This window comes from Tasmannia lanceolata, unplaced genomic scaffold (assembly GCF_043159265.1).
Source record: "Tasmannia lanceolata isolate RefF3 unplaced genomic scaffold, GAP_Taslan_0.1 ptg000743l, whole genome shotgun sequence".
In the NCBI taxonomy this organism is placed as follows: domain Eukaryota; kingdom Viridiplantae; phylum Streptophyta; class Magnoliopsida; order Canellales; family Winteraceae; genus Tasmannia; species Tasmannia lanceolata.
The window spans coordinates 35001-50000 of record NW_027519412.1 but is presented as its reverse complement, the minus strand read 5'-3'; the positions used below and the strand labels follow the sequence as shown (position 1 = coordinate 50000).

Below are 15000 nucleotides of genomic sequence, written 5' to 3'. Positions count from 1 at the left end.
TCCTGTTGAAGTCTTAGGTCTAGCACGTTGCACCCTTGAGCCCTCTGATCACTTGGTCAGTACCAATCCTAAGACCAAATGCTATCTCAAAAGAGTACATGCTGCTGCTCTAACCTCTAAAACCTGAAGAAGATTCCAGCCCTCCTCAGCGTGTATGATGCCCTGATGCTGTCATCCGATATCAGGACTGCGTTTGTCCAGGCGCTGCTGGATCCTGACAAATATCAAAGCCACTTCGCTGAGGTGAACATGAAGGAGGCCTTGTATGCCCAGTCTTCGGCTGCTGTCACCTTCACTAACGACGACCTCATGCTGAAAACAACTGAACACAATCGTCCCAAGTGATTGGGGAGATTGACAATCACAAGGTCAATCGCATCCTGTTAGACCCTGGTTCGTCGGTCAGCCTTCTGCCCCTGCGACCCCTCAAAGGGAGCCAACCAAAGCAGAAGTGAAGGCCAAGATGTTCCCCAAAACGGCAGAAAGATCTAAGCCAGCCTCGAAACTACAGAGCCGGTCGGAATCATCAGCAATTCCCTCTTCAAAGAATGACGAAGGTTCAGAAGGAGAAGCTATTCTCGATGCAGCAAGCAACGCAGAATCTGAATAGGTATTCCTCGATGATACATCAAGTGACGCAGGGTCAAGTGTGCTCCACGTCGGAAGTGAATCTGATTCTGAAAGAGAAGCCGAGCTGACTTAGTCGTCCAAAGGCCCGAAGTGAGTAAGGTGACATACGAGAGGGGACTTCTAGAAATGGAATTCTTCTCCGAAAAGAGGTCCAGACGATGCGCACTCCTGATGGGCTCACAAAATCCATGGCAAAAATGGAGGTATCGGTTGTGCAAGACCTGAAGACGTTTTATGTCCCATCCTAGTTGGCCGGGAGGCGTGGGACCTTGTTCTACCAGTCGACTGAGCAGCCCCTCTGGAGAGAAGACCAGATTCATAAGGAAGATCCAACCAAAGATGCCACCGAACCGGTGAAGACTCATTACTATTCGCCGAAGGTTAAGGAAACTGTTTTAGCGGGACGCCCCTTGGACCTTAGCCCCTTAAGGGTTGGGTTCTAGTGGCGGGCTCTTGGGTCGTCCGGACCCATATATGGTAAAAGTGGTGGCCTGGTTGGCCCCACACCCCTTATCATGCGTGTCTGTGGGAGCTGTTTGTGCTAGCGTTTTGGCGCTCGCCTTATGGTTCTCAGTCCTCTTTCGCCGAGATGCCTTTTCCAAATCTTTATTCCTTAGATTTGGCATCGGAACAACACCCACTATACTAGATTTAGCCAATTCGGGTGCGGATGGGGATTCTCCAATTGATTCTACAGATTCGGATTTGGATGCCTCTGCGCATAAAGATATGGATAGGGATGCGCCGATTCAGATGCGGCTAGAAAGGCTCGTTTGAGTGATTCATAAACCCTCGTCGGGATAAAAAAGCAAGGGTTTCATCCTCTGCTTATGGGAATGCTACTTCGAGAAATGCTGCTGAAGGATAAACTAGATATGTTGCGAGATAAACTGGATATGTTAGTTCGGCTGATGCTGGTTTGGATGCTTACCTTATCTTTTTCCACCCGGCCGCCCCCCCGGAATTGCAGGACCAGGAACTTCCTTCTATTACGGAAAAACCGATTCTTAGGTGCGCTCTCTCTTACTAGCTCACTGCTTTAGCGCACTTCCCTCTCTTCGCGCTATTGCTTACTTCCCCGCCCCACCACCAGCAAGCCGAAGTTAGAAGGAAATGGGAAGGCGCAAGCCCAAGACCTCCAATCCGAATCCGAACAGACCTATTAGTCAGTCTATCTTTGGAAGAATCTACATTTGCTGGGTGAAGCATTCCGGAAAATGAAATTAACATACCACTGGAATACCCCTATCGTAGATAAGAATCATATGGTTAAGGTCCCGGCACTCAAGACCGTCCATACTAGGGCTAGCTCGACTTAGATCGAAGTTCCATGCATCGTCCACAGAATCAGACTACCAACGATTCGGCATCCCACCACCTCATATAAATCCTTCTTAACATACGCTAATTCTGTGTTGCGCGCAAACGTCATCACACGTGGGTTAACCAGAATGCCACGCACTAAGCCCCTCCCTGTTAAGGCGAAGCGCAAGTAGAAGCCATGGTAGCTTACACCATAACAGCAGGCAGGTAGAAGGAGAGGGCCGCTATCGCCCTAAGCAGCAAGCGCTGAATCAACGCAGAAAGAATGAAGCTGAAGACCAAACTGAAGAAAAGAGTGAGTTTTAAGGATTCCAGTGAATCACCATATGGGAATCAAATCCGGCCCGATAAGAGTGTGAGTGATGATTCCGCATCTCGAAAAGCACCCTCCAAGTTTGACACCAACCTAGTCTTATATACGCTAATTCTGCCGTCTGCAGGCCCTCAATCTTCACGCGAAAGCAACGCAACCTATAGTGCGTTCTTCTTCCCTTGTTCATTGCGCTGGGCGAGGAGAGTAGCCAAGGAACCGTTTAACGCCGTGATATATAACAGCGGTGGCTTGCCTTTTTTCGGGCTCATGAGGACTGAGGGTTTCATGAGATATGCTTTGATGCTGTCGAAAGCATTCTGGCAAGCTTGATCCCATTCAAACAGTAGTCCTTTCCCCTATTAGAGAATGGCTGACACCCCCCTGCGAGGTTGGATATAAACTTTAGGATATAGGGAAGTCCCCCCTGTAGGCTTTTCAACTCTTGGATGTTCTTCGGAAGCAGTCATCTCGAGGATGGCCCCAATAAGTTGTGTAGCCCCCTGAGTCCAAGGGGCATGACTTTGTAGCAATAGACTCCTTTAGGTGTCCTGAAGGCAGTGAGTTTCTCATCTTCAGGTGCCATGCGGATTTGGTTGTACCCATGTATCCGTCCAGGAAGGACAAGGCTTCATACCCCGTGGTGGCGTCCACTAGTCACCCCGTAATCGGAAGAGTGGGACAAGGCGCTCAGGTACTTCCCTCTGTATTTAAGCTTATAACCACCCCAGATAGTGCAGGGATGGAGTAACAAGAAACTAAAGATGTGTACCTGCCTTGGAACTATTTAAATATGACCTTTACTAGGGAGTCTTGCTCTGAAAAAGAAGGTTCCAATGAAAACAGCACATTATGGCTATGACCAGCTAAAGATCACTGCCATCTCACGATCTACTATAAGGGAAAGTAGCCTCTTTGGTGGTTCGAATCCACGTCGTGAGCTTTTAATTGCATATATTAAAACAGTGTCTTCTTTTCCGCTCATCAAGTTCAAGATTGGATCTTACGCCAATGGTTACCGGCCGCGCAGGCTCCGTTTCGGGGCCGTGGTTACGGGCAACTACTGGTCCTCGGCTTCCCCTTTCTTTACTCGAACCGCTGACATCCGCCACAGGGTAAACCACCGCCTCCCCTTACTAATAGGGCCTCCCCGACTGATTCGATTCTACCATAGAGGCCAACGATAGACAATAACTCCCCCCCGAACACAGCTTACAACTTTCATCGTACTGTGCTCTCCAAAGAGCAACTCTTCTCAAAATCTCAAAAGGTGCTGAGTTGGAATCCCATTCTAAGGATTCTTGCGGTTCCGGAGGATCCAGCTACAGGAGAACAAGGAACGGAGAGCTCTCCCCCTTTTTCCGCCCGACTCTTTGGTCTTAAGAATGCTGGTTTTAAGAATGAGTGATTGCCCTTCCCTTACTTATCACGCCCTTATTATACAGTTCCCTTACTGCCCAACCTGAGAGCGGACAGCTTCTTCCAGCTAAACAACGAGTAAGGAAAGGTCAGTAAGGAAGAGCTAGTCTTTCAAGGAAACACAAGACACAGTGCAGTTGCATCGATTAACCTCTTTGGGTTAGGGAACGGTAACAGATTCCTAGTCTGATAGAGTCTATTGCGCGCGTGAGAGCTTTCTATGCTTAGCGCTAGGAGTGGCACTTGCCTTGCCTTCGTTAGGAGAGGGGTGAACGGAGGAAAGAAGAGTTGTACCGAAGACTTTCTATTAGCATACAATACAGTGCAGTCCCGCGCTTTGGCTTAGTCACCATCTCTTATAGCTTCAGTTAGAAGTGAAGTTGAATTGTGAGTGTGAGTTCATCTTAGCACACAACAGGCCGTCAAGAATGCAGTTAGCGGTCATCGATGAACCGAGCCGGGTTACCAGTTCTCGCTCCACCTTTTCGGCTTAGTCACTCTCTCATCGTTCCTGAGAGCGGATGTCAGGATTGAACAAGAAGAGTTGCTACGTGTAACATAAATAAGATTTTGAACCAGGGCTTCCTCTAACAAGAGAAGAAGCCGTTAGCAGTCCAGGTTAGGGTTTCGGTTGAATACCAATCTCCCTATTCTGATAGCAGAGTAGTGTTAAAACCAATAAGAGTTGTATGGGCGATGACCTAGTCTTTCAACACAGTCAACATCCTCAGTTTAGCAGTCAAGTGACCAGTTCAGTCATAGGTATTCGTTCTTTGAGTCGGTTTAGTTACAATCTCAGTCCACGGTGCATCCCGAGCACCATTAGTCTCACTATCTTTTCCCTTTCCTTTCATCTCTCTTCTAGAGCAAGATGGGGGATGGATGGGAGGAAATTTGCTTCTTCGCTAACCGCTCTCTCTTCGCGCTCTTTATAATCTCTGCTCTCTTCGTCCTCGGGGACTCTTCCGTTAACTGCGGCGACAATACGTTCTTGTACCCGATTCTCAGAGGAATCTCGTCGTCTTACCTCCGGAATGCCGTCGATCGGAGCCTCATTCCTGATCTCCTCGGTAAGCTTTTCTTCTCTCTCTGGGTTCCGTTTCTTTGATTTTCTCTGCTTTTGAAATGGATGGGTTCTTTGGATCTTCCCGATCGGCGGGACCGAGTCCGGTGATGGAGGGAAAGAAGTAAATTTAAAGCACTAATTCTGTTCTTTGAGCGGAGGTCTCAGAGATCTTCTTCAGTGCCTTCTCACTTAATGCTAACCGAGCAATAGCGCTCATCAGGGTGGTTTGCTCGGGTTAGCCAAGAAAGCCTTAGCGCGCAAAGGCATAGAGCTCAAACACTGGCTTAGTAACAGATTCAAAGAGTTTAGTTAGTGGTCCTCGCTCCGGGGATTCGGCTTAGTAACCATCTCCGTCCACCTTTTCGGCTTAGGTTACTCAGTCAACAGACTCGGCTTAGGGATAATATCCCTGCCCTATGGTTTAAGAAGAGCAACTCAAAGGAGTTGGTGTTAAACACCGATAAGAATGAATGATAATTAGTAGCTACTCATTACACACAAGAAACAGTGTAGGTTTCAGTTCAGTCTACGGTCTCCCCACCGGCAGTCGGATATCAATAATCACTTACCCTGCGTTAGTAGAGTGAGGAGTGAACGGACTCAAATACAGTTGTCAGGAGGGGCTCCGGCTTCTAAGGAATGAGAATGGGAATCGGCACCGTTCCTGCTGTGAGAGCTTGACTGATGCTATTCTACCTTGCCTTTTGATTTACTGATGTAAAGTAGGAACGCCCACTTAGAGGTTTCCGAACGGTCACGCTTTACCGCATTGTCTCATTGGTAAGGGGGCTATGAGCTAAGCTATACTTGTAATCAAAGGCTGACCCCGCGGAGAACCATCTAATGCTGTACTAGACTAGCTACTGTATGGCGCAAAAAAGAGCTCGTTAGGAGTCGTGGTTGGTGAATCCAAACGCTTGCGAGAAACGTCTGTTCCGCTTTATCCTTTCACTCATTTTATTGAAAAAATAATTGATCCACTGGTCTTTCTACGCTCGATCTCTACTCCCCGAAAGCTTACTCTCCTTTCTACCGAGCAAGCTCCATTCATGCCCAACCATCGCACACAAGAGACAGCCCTTCGGACCTATGACGAACCAGTATCGTACTCTAGGGCGGTCTAGTGAGAGCAAATGATCAAGCAAGAATGTGCCTACATCCGTAGATGCACTTCGTTGACTAGTGAAGGGAGTAAACCCTTGGGACTAACGTTGCCACCGGGGTCGCTCATCTTACTCTAGGGTAGCACTATCTATGGAAAGATGAGTGGTTGTGCTTCACTAGCCAAGTCCATGCACCTACAGCTCGATCTACTAGCGCTCTCTTCGATCCTTCCAGGTCAAGACCTTCGCTTTAAGACCACTTTTCGATGAGCAGATGTTTCGCTCAATTACGATCCATACTCAAACATGTTCGTTCGATGACACAATGCCTCACCTGCCCTCAGCCACACGTCTTTTTCGTTCGCCCTAGACCCACCCACCAAATGGAACTCTGCCCTTTCCAACCAAGGAACGAGCAACAACGGTTTGCTCCTGGGGCTCGTCTACACCACATCGACCTAGAGCTTACGTTTATCTTTATGTTTCGTTTGATTGATTCGTAAACCTTTCCCCGATCGAGGGCTTCCTCTCTCCGCTTTTAGACCATTAGGGGGGTGGGAACCCGCGATTATCTTTAGTCAAAGAGGCCTTTTTCGCCTTTTTTGAGGGCTATCTCGTGCCTCTCAATTCCCAATTCAAGCTTGGGAAGTGCCTTGCTTTATCTCGGTATGGTTCACCACATGCCTGTGATCTTTATCTTTCATGGCTTGGTCTCGCTAGTAGTAGTCTCATTCCCTGCCATCGGTAGTAGCATCAGTCTCTTTCCCTTCTCCTCGGCAGTCTGAGTGTTTCATCAAGTAGAAGGAAGAGCTCCTCTTGTGGATCACTCCCTCCCGTTGTGTTCTTCTTTCAATGCTTTCCACGGACAAGGGGATAGCCACTTCTTTATACAATTAGTTAAGAGTGATTCAATAGTAGCCCAAGCCATAGCTATTAGGCAGCTCTGATTCTCCCCCCCGAGTACTGCTCTAGCCCCTTTCTCGCATTGGCTGCTTGCTTTGCACGCTAAAGGCTTTTTCAACCTTTTGTTTAACGGGCTTCGCCCCTTACTTAATGTTCAGTTTGTGTACAGCTATGCCGAAATGAGGCAGGTCGGAAGGTTGGTGAGGGTGAGAAAGAAGTCCTGCTCTGCTGCCCTGTGTTAAGCAAAGTGAGTTGACTTCGTCATGTAGTTGACCGAAGGTCTATCCATGAGAATGAGCCGAATGGCCTATCCCAAAAGAGGAGCACGGGAGCTCACTCCCTCAATGAGTCTATCCTGCTTCAGGCCATGTTGTTAAGTCTCCTGGAACTAAACTCTTAGATGCAGCCGCCTCCATCCATCGGCAATCCGCTCCCGTACGGACGTTGACATGCTTAGCGAAGGTCTCCTTATTTACGACGAAATTTAGATCAGGTTGCACGAAAGGAAGGCTTAAGTCTTTAACCTCCCTCGCCTCTTAGCATTCCTAAGAACCGAGTTCCCCCCGTCGAGTCCTTCGCAGTATAGGCGTTCGCATGCTCTTCTCCACGTCCACCGTTTACGCAGAACGCTCGGATTAGCTCCTGCTGAAGAACTAGAAGCGGAAGTCCTTTATCTACTATTAGCAGCTAAAGGAATGAGGCTTTCCCCTTTATGAGATAGGGGAAGCTAGTATTAGACAGCCGCATTGGATTCTCCGACTTTTTTCTATAATGAGTGGGGCGGAGGATAGAGAATTTGAATTGGAAGGCTTAAGTCTTTAATTCCCTCCCTCACTGATTGACTCTTCCGGGAAATTTCGAATAGTAGAGACAGCAGAAGGTTTTGTGAGATTATTTCTTCAGCGGCGGATGGAGAGGCGGAAGGTGGGAATCGAGCATTACTGGCAGTAAAGGCGCTCTCGGAGTATCACCATGATCCGGTTGGGCTAAGGGGATCAATGGCTACGTGCTATGGAAGCGGGGAGGAACTGATTGTTTAATAGTTGTTTTGTAGATTAGTAGTTTAGATTAGATAGATTAGTTGGCCTGCTGAAGACACACCGAATCGAAAAACGGATGGTGTGATAGTTGCACACTCGCTTAGTGACTGATCCAGTGCCGGGGAGGAGGACCTCAAGCACTAATCAAGCTCAAACACTAAGAAAGTGTGCCTTTTTTAGCTATTGTTTTGTGATGTGATGTAAGGCGCGTTAGCCTATCTATAGTAAGGGGCCTTTTCTTGCTCGTTAGCGCTTTAGTTTTCAATAAGGACGTTTAGGCTTTACTAATAAGATATAAAGGGCTTTTTCAGCTTACTCTGCTACAGCGGACCGTTAGCAGGGTACCGCGGTTTGTGGGCTTGAAGGACTTAGCGCCGTGACAAGTGGTATCAGAGCCAAAGGTTAGGCCAAGCCATGGCTAGTGGGAAGAACCCGTAGGCTAGTGCCGTCGAAGAGGCCCTATTAGTAAGGGCCTGCCTTCCTAGCTAGCCGACTAATAGGGCTCTAAAGCACCTTCCCCCCTTCGCTCACTTGCCTTAGCTGGCCTAGGGCAGTGCCAAGGTGCCATTAGTGCGATCCTTTTCGTAAGAGTTATTTAGTCCGAAGGAGTCCCTAGTCCCCAGTCCGCTATCCGAAGTCCGCTATCCGGCTAGTCGCAAGTCGGAAGTCGGAAGGCAAGTCGTCCCTAGTCGCAGAAGCCTTTGATTAGTAAGGGGCAGGCAAGTCCCAAGTTCGAAGTCCGAAGTCAGGAGTCGTAAGTCCCTAGTCGCTAGTCGGAAGTCGGAAAGCTAGTCGTGCCAAGTCCGGAGTCTGCTGTCCGGAGCCTTTGATTAGTAGGGGGTGGGCAAGTCCCCATTCCGCTCTCAAGTCGGAAAGCAAGTTCGGAAGTCAGGACAGAAGCCTTTGATTAGTAGGGGGTCCCAAGTTCAATCATTCCATTCGCCTTAACGCACCTACCGGACTTGCTAAGGTGCTACTAGTGGCTAGCTTTAAAAGATCAGTAAGTAGGTGGAGCTCTTAGTGCTTGGGCCGACACCGCTCCTACACTTGCAACAGGAACAGAGCCCACCTATCGACCGAAGACAAATTCTGCATCCGCCAGACAGGAACTTGCAGCAGATAGTCCTGCCTCACACCCACACTCACGAAAGACAACAGCGCCTACGTCTTGAACTACCAAGCAAGGGATGAGCTACCTATCGACGCACTATCGCCTCACAACCTATGAAGGGCTTTAGCAACGAAAGCGCTTTTCACCTTATTTAAAGAGAGAGTTCCGCTTGACTTGAAAGTCCGTCCTGCTTCAGAGCAGAGGGAAGGGATTCAGTCAACTCTCCGAAAGTACTCTTGGGCGAGCTAGGTTCAATGAAATCTTTGTCTTGCAGAGAGGTAGATGATTACTTGAACTCCAGTTTCAGGGCAGGGCGTAAGGCAAGGGGATCTTGAATCAAAGAGTTCCTGTCCGGCAAGCGAAGTAGAAAAAGTATGATTCTTGCTTTTCTCTAGCGGTATCGGCTTTCGGGTAGTGGTGGGTTCAGTCAGTGAAACTCGCATTTAGGCTCGCGTAGTAAACTCCGCTCTTGCTCACTCTAGGGAAGGCGATGCGCTCAGTAAACTCGTATCAACTACTCGCCTTCTTAGCTTTGAACTTCTAGCCGCTTTTAAGAAGACCTTTTAAGCACAAGTGCAGAGAATCTTGTTGGGTTTCGGTAACTAGCCAAGCGCTAGTGAAAGTTGTTAAAGCTAAATATTGAAAGCCGAACTCACACCCTTAGTCAAGCGAGACGCTTAGGTTCAGGCACTTTCACCAGTACTTGAGCCAGCACCTAGCTATGCCCATGTCGTAGCTTCTGCGGCTACGAGGAACCTCCGGACCCCGGCTATGGAAAAGGATCTTTTATTGTCCATGCCCTAGCCGTTGCTTCCGCTGGATCAATGGGATCCCAATCTCGATTTCCTAGGTATGCTTGCCCTGTTCAGTAACTGAAGCTACTTGTTCTCTTTCACTACACCAAACCCACGAACTTTCACCCAAACGCATACAGTTGATTCCACAGGTACCACGGGCATGCTACTAATGCCTGTTGGACCTTGCAAAACTTATTGCCTTACCTACAGGAGGAAGGAAAAAATAACTTAGCTGGTTTTTTTGTCGACAATCGGAACCTGAGAATATTAAACCGTTACCCGGCAGGGTAAAACCAACAGCGCAGAGGCTCCGCAGCAACTGGAGCCACAAAGACGATTGTAGAAAGATACCAGGATTATACTCAAACAATAGCAGCGGTACTCTCCGAAGTAAGCCCTGAAAATAAAGGTGCTACACTAATTGTAGTAACCAGAACAGGGCCTCGGCCCCAGATGCTATGGAACACCTTTCCTTCCTTGCCAAGGGCAGCTGCTCGACCAAGCAACCAATTACCACCCTATAACGTAGCCACTCACCTGGGATAAATTCCTGCTCAGATCTAAATCCTAGACTTTTTCTCTTCTACGCCGTCCTTAGGCAAGCTCGGTTGTCAATGGAAAGGCTCCAGGATTACAAGCCATGATCTAAAAAGTGATTGCCCCCCAACCCTTTTACAGTTCCAGAAGCAGAGGGAGCAGCTTCAGTAGTTCCATCTCTCTAGCCCGCAGGAGTTCCGGTGGAGGGTGAGGACCCGGATAGAGAGGGACCTATGGCAGTAGTTTAAGTCGGCCCAGTGGCGGAGCTAGCAGCAGCAAAGCCCTTTTTTTTAGGGATAGTTAAATTCCGGATCGAAGAGATTCACCCGTAGTGGATAAGGGGGCAAAGCCAGAGGCAAGGCGCTACTTAGCCCTCATCTCTTCGCTCTCCTCCTTCCTGTCGATCAGTGCGACTCCCAAATCCACATACAGAGAAAGCGGATGTGCCCTTATTTGCGCAGTTGCAATATTCAATATATAGTTGCAAGGCTTTCTTTCGTGAGCTAGCCTTGTTAGCATCCTCTTTCCCTCTCTCGGATGTCCATCCAATCTCTGATTCCAGTCCACAACTTCCTTGAATATAGCTCCTGTTGCTCTTCTCTGGCTAGGATGTCGCTTATATGGCCATCTATTCTTAAGCGTCAGGGCGTGTTAAAGGTTTCTCAAAGGGGAGGCGCACCGACCGGAAGTGAGGAGCCAGAAAGCATAGATTTCCAGGTATATATATATTATACGTTATTTCACCGATGCGAGTGCCGAGTTGTTTCGAGTCTCAGAATCCGATCCTCGCTCAGCTCCAGCTTCAAAGGTCTGATATGTAGGCTAATTTGCCGGTAGAAATGATGGGTTGAGTCGGTCAACTGTCATGTAAAGAAGAGAAAGGATAGACTTTCCAGCCCATGTGTGTAGCATCTGAGTTTTCCAGCACTATCACTGAACTAGTACTTTCTATTAAATCAATCACTAAAACTATAAAGTATTGACGGCTTCTTCCCCGTCCAGAGTTTAACCTCACTAACTTGAAAGAGACTACTCCTCTGGAAGGAACGACTCTATATAAAGAGACGCGCTACGACGCTGGATACTCGATAAAAGTCAATTGATCCCGCGGGGACGGAAATAAAAATCGGGCAGGATTCGCTCAATCAAAGACAGTTCAATTCGATCTTAGCCGATCTAAGGTTTACCGTCTCTCCGGCCCCGTTTCGGTGCACTATTGGAGAGCTCACTGGGCCCGCCGCTTTCTCAATCGAAAATGGAAACTGTCAAGATTAGCGTACTGAACGATTTCAATTATTATATATGTTATTTCAGGATTGATTTTCGTTGATCGGATCGGATCGAGCACATAGGGTGCGAGCCCGAAGTCAATTAATTCTCTTTGGCTGAAGTCAATCTTCATCAAGACAGCTGACCGAGTCGAAACCTACTGCTCAAGTCTGACGAATGCCGTTCATGAGCTGGTAAAGTCGAGATCAATCAACTGGGATCGGATCGCCACACCCGGCTTTTTCCTTGTGAAAAAGAAAAGAGTCGCTTTCCTTACTGACTGAACACCTTCCCCATCTCTATTTGAGACAGATAGAGTTTTCACACAAACGCCTTGACTCGCAGCTGGAAAAGTGGAAGGGACTCCCATCCTGTGAAAGCACTCGGGAGAAAGAGGGGGCGAAAGGTCCCCATTCGGGGTAAATCTTCCTTCAAATGCTTTCGATATTTGAGCCGTGTCAATGTCCTTTCCTGAATCGGTGGGAAATTGCCTGGGAGGAGCCTGCTTAGCCACGGGCAGTCTACCCCTTCTCCCTTCGATTGGATCATAATCACGTTCAGGGACAGGCTTTCTTCCCAAAGCATACTTTTGCTTGCTCGCCATAGCACAAGCTGATCACACTGTGACGTCGAGCACTTCGGAGGAAGCGCGGTTATTAAATTCCTCAGCGCTTAAAGCAAGATTCGGAACTTTAGTTTAGTTAGGGTCATCGTTTCATCCGCCCTTTCTCTTTCGACAGAGGGTCTTGGTCTGTGTTGGTGGTATCATGAGCTTAGCTAGGCAGCAGAGGGCTGTATGCCGGGCCATCGAAAGGGCGAAAGCGTGGAATAGAGTGAAGTCTTGCCATGAGCTCTTTTATCCAATCATCCAGCAGCCAAGAAAAGATATCGAGATTGAAAGCCCTCCCTAATACCTTCTCTACTTCGGGACAGGATTTCACTCCAATGGCAATAAGCTAATAGATGTGGTCTTAGTCTCTTTTTCCTGGGATAACTTGAATAAGAGGTGCGATAGCGCTTTAATTCATACATTTCTTTCGAGATGCTTTGAATAGCTATCCTTTCGTACCTGTGGGATTCGACTTTCCTTGGCGATTGGGTCCGTGATCAAATAGGCTCTTACTTCGCCTCGAAAGGGAGCTGCGTAGGTAGACTAGAAGTAGTAGTTCCCGGCAAAAGAGAATTTCTTTTTGATTGAGTTCCAGGCTCCAGGCTTAAGAGCTGAATTAGCCATTGGGATTGGTGTACAGACAAGACTGATTGAGATTCGTAATTAGCTGCAATAAAAGAATACGCTCTTTCGACAGAGAAGTGAACGACTCCGATCTGCAGATGTTTGAGGGAAGAAGACGGTGCTAGCGAAGTTAATTAACTAAAATCGGTCTATTTCTAAGAGCAGAGCAGGGGAAGAAGGATAGAGTTTATTCTTTTTATTATTAATAAAGCATATGGAGCAGACTTCCCCTTTCTAGAAGACAGGGGATAGAGCTTTGAATAGCCGTAGCAAGGGAAGCAAGGAGCTTTCTTTCCTCTCACTAAGAACCCCTAGAGCAATAGACGGAATTCGGAATTTTTGGGGTGGCTGCTAGGATAGATGCATAGAATCCGGATGCCGAGAATACGCGGTTAAGGTAGAAGATCTCAAGTCAAATCATTAGCTTCGGTGAACAAGATAAGATCAAATTGCTCCTCTTTCAGGATTCCGTGACAGATGGGATTCTTTGGGCTAGGATCTAAAGAGATGGCTATGAGAGGGTTGCACGCCTGTAGTAGCTTGACAGTAGGAAGAGTCTAAAGGCCTAACCGCAGCTATTGAATCAACTATTCTTGTTCAAGCAAGAAAAACGTATTCGCCATAGTTGTTACGATATCCTTTGCTGATAGTACTACTAGCTCTTGACTTAAGGGGCAGTAAGTAGCTCTCCTTCTACTGGTATAAAATACCCTTTTGTTAAGGACGTTGCTTATCTCCTTATTTAAATAAGAGCTTAGTAGAAGGGGCCTGTTCGAGTGGAGTCTTCGGTACCAAAAGGTACGATATCTGATAAACATGCTTTTATAGGCCTTTGAGAGCCACCACTTATCCAAAACACTGTCCACAGCAACTCTTGTGTCAACAACAACTGCTATTGTCTTCTTTATCTGTGGAATTGGTCCTGAAAAACCCCGCTCAGATGTCCAATCCGGGGCTATCAGATGTCCAACCAGTCCTGTAAATAAAGATATCTTCTCGCTCTCCGCTCCTCGGTCTCGGTCACTGGCTCTTTTGAAGGTGGCTTCTGATTTCATCCTTGCAAAGGCCATGTTTAATAGTAAATAACTTGACTTTCACGGTCCTCTGGTGCAATATGATTACTAGGGCTCTCTTCAAATGCGATATCAAATGCGATAAACGACTTTCTTTTTGAGGCTGCTAGATCTGTTGTTGTTGAAAGAGGTGCTTCGGTCGCATGCATGGGTGGTGCCTCTTCTGGCATACTCGACTTCGCTAGCCTTACCCGATTCCCGTATTGCGCCTATGAGACTTATTACCGGATTGATTGCCTCTACTGCTTGTGCGCCTATTACCGTTATGCGCTACGCTAACCCTTTTCTTGCTTGGCATGTGACTTCCCTAGCTTGCCAGTCAATAGATGAGGGACGGATCGAGAATAAGAGATTGGGGATTGCTGCTCGGGAGAGAACAATAGAAGCGAGGCTGCTTCCGTTACAGCCAATAGATGAGGGAGGCGTGCCCTAACCAGTCAATGGATGAGCTAGGACCGCTGCTCGAGAACATGAGATCGATTCATAGCCGCGGATTGAGGGCGAGAACCCGGCCATAAACCGGAGATTGATGACCTGGAGGGGTTGCCTGCTCGAGAACCTGAACCGGGATGTACGCATTTGCAAATCAGTACACTAGGAAGAGATGCACCGCTATAGACCGGGAATAGACGGGCTTTATTCTTTTACATATCGGGAACCCGAACCAAAGCCATTTCAACTAACTGGCAGTAGCGCTTATTGCAGCACATATCTCTTCCACACGGGCCTTCCATTTATTGCATCGAGGGCGAGAATCCATAACCACTCCCCTTCCATGAAACGACCTGATTCGTCACGAATTAATGCCCACACCTATCACGAGGGAGAAAGACTACTCCTTTCATCCGGCTTCGTCAGGAATGGTAAAGAGGAAAGGCGAAATCAGTCGAAGAAAGAAGTAGCTGGGGCAATGTTCAAGCTAGGCAGATATGCCTAGGCTCACTAGGAATGGTTTTTATTGGCATTACTATAGTGGGCGACCGCCGCTCCCCGTCTCTCTTTGAATTGCATGATATAGACCATCCATATCTGCTTTCAGTCCCTCTACCCGGTCTTTGTAGCCATCCCGTGTTAGCCATGGCTCTCTAGGAGCCCGCTTCGCTTGGAAAAACGCAGCAACACATGTCTTGTCTTGCATCAAGAACCATCATTGATGGACGTTGCACATGACACCTCATGGGTAAG

At 47.8% G+C, this 15000-nt stretch overlaps 1 protein-coding gene across 1 annotated transcript in view; it reads left to right on the top strand.

The window, feature by feature from the left end:
• Positions 1 to 15000, top strand: part of LOC143868875 (uncharacterized) — a 36643-nt gene that overhangs the window by 12850 nt on the left and 8793 nt on the right. Inside the window, exon 1 of the mRNA XM_077376227.1 lies at positions 1 to 15000. This exon is cut by the window's left edge and continues 12850 nt beyond it; it is cut by the window's right edge and continues 8793 nt beyond it. The gene's annotated coding sequence lies outside the window, so the exon portion shown is untranslated.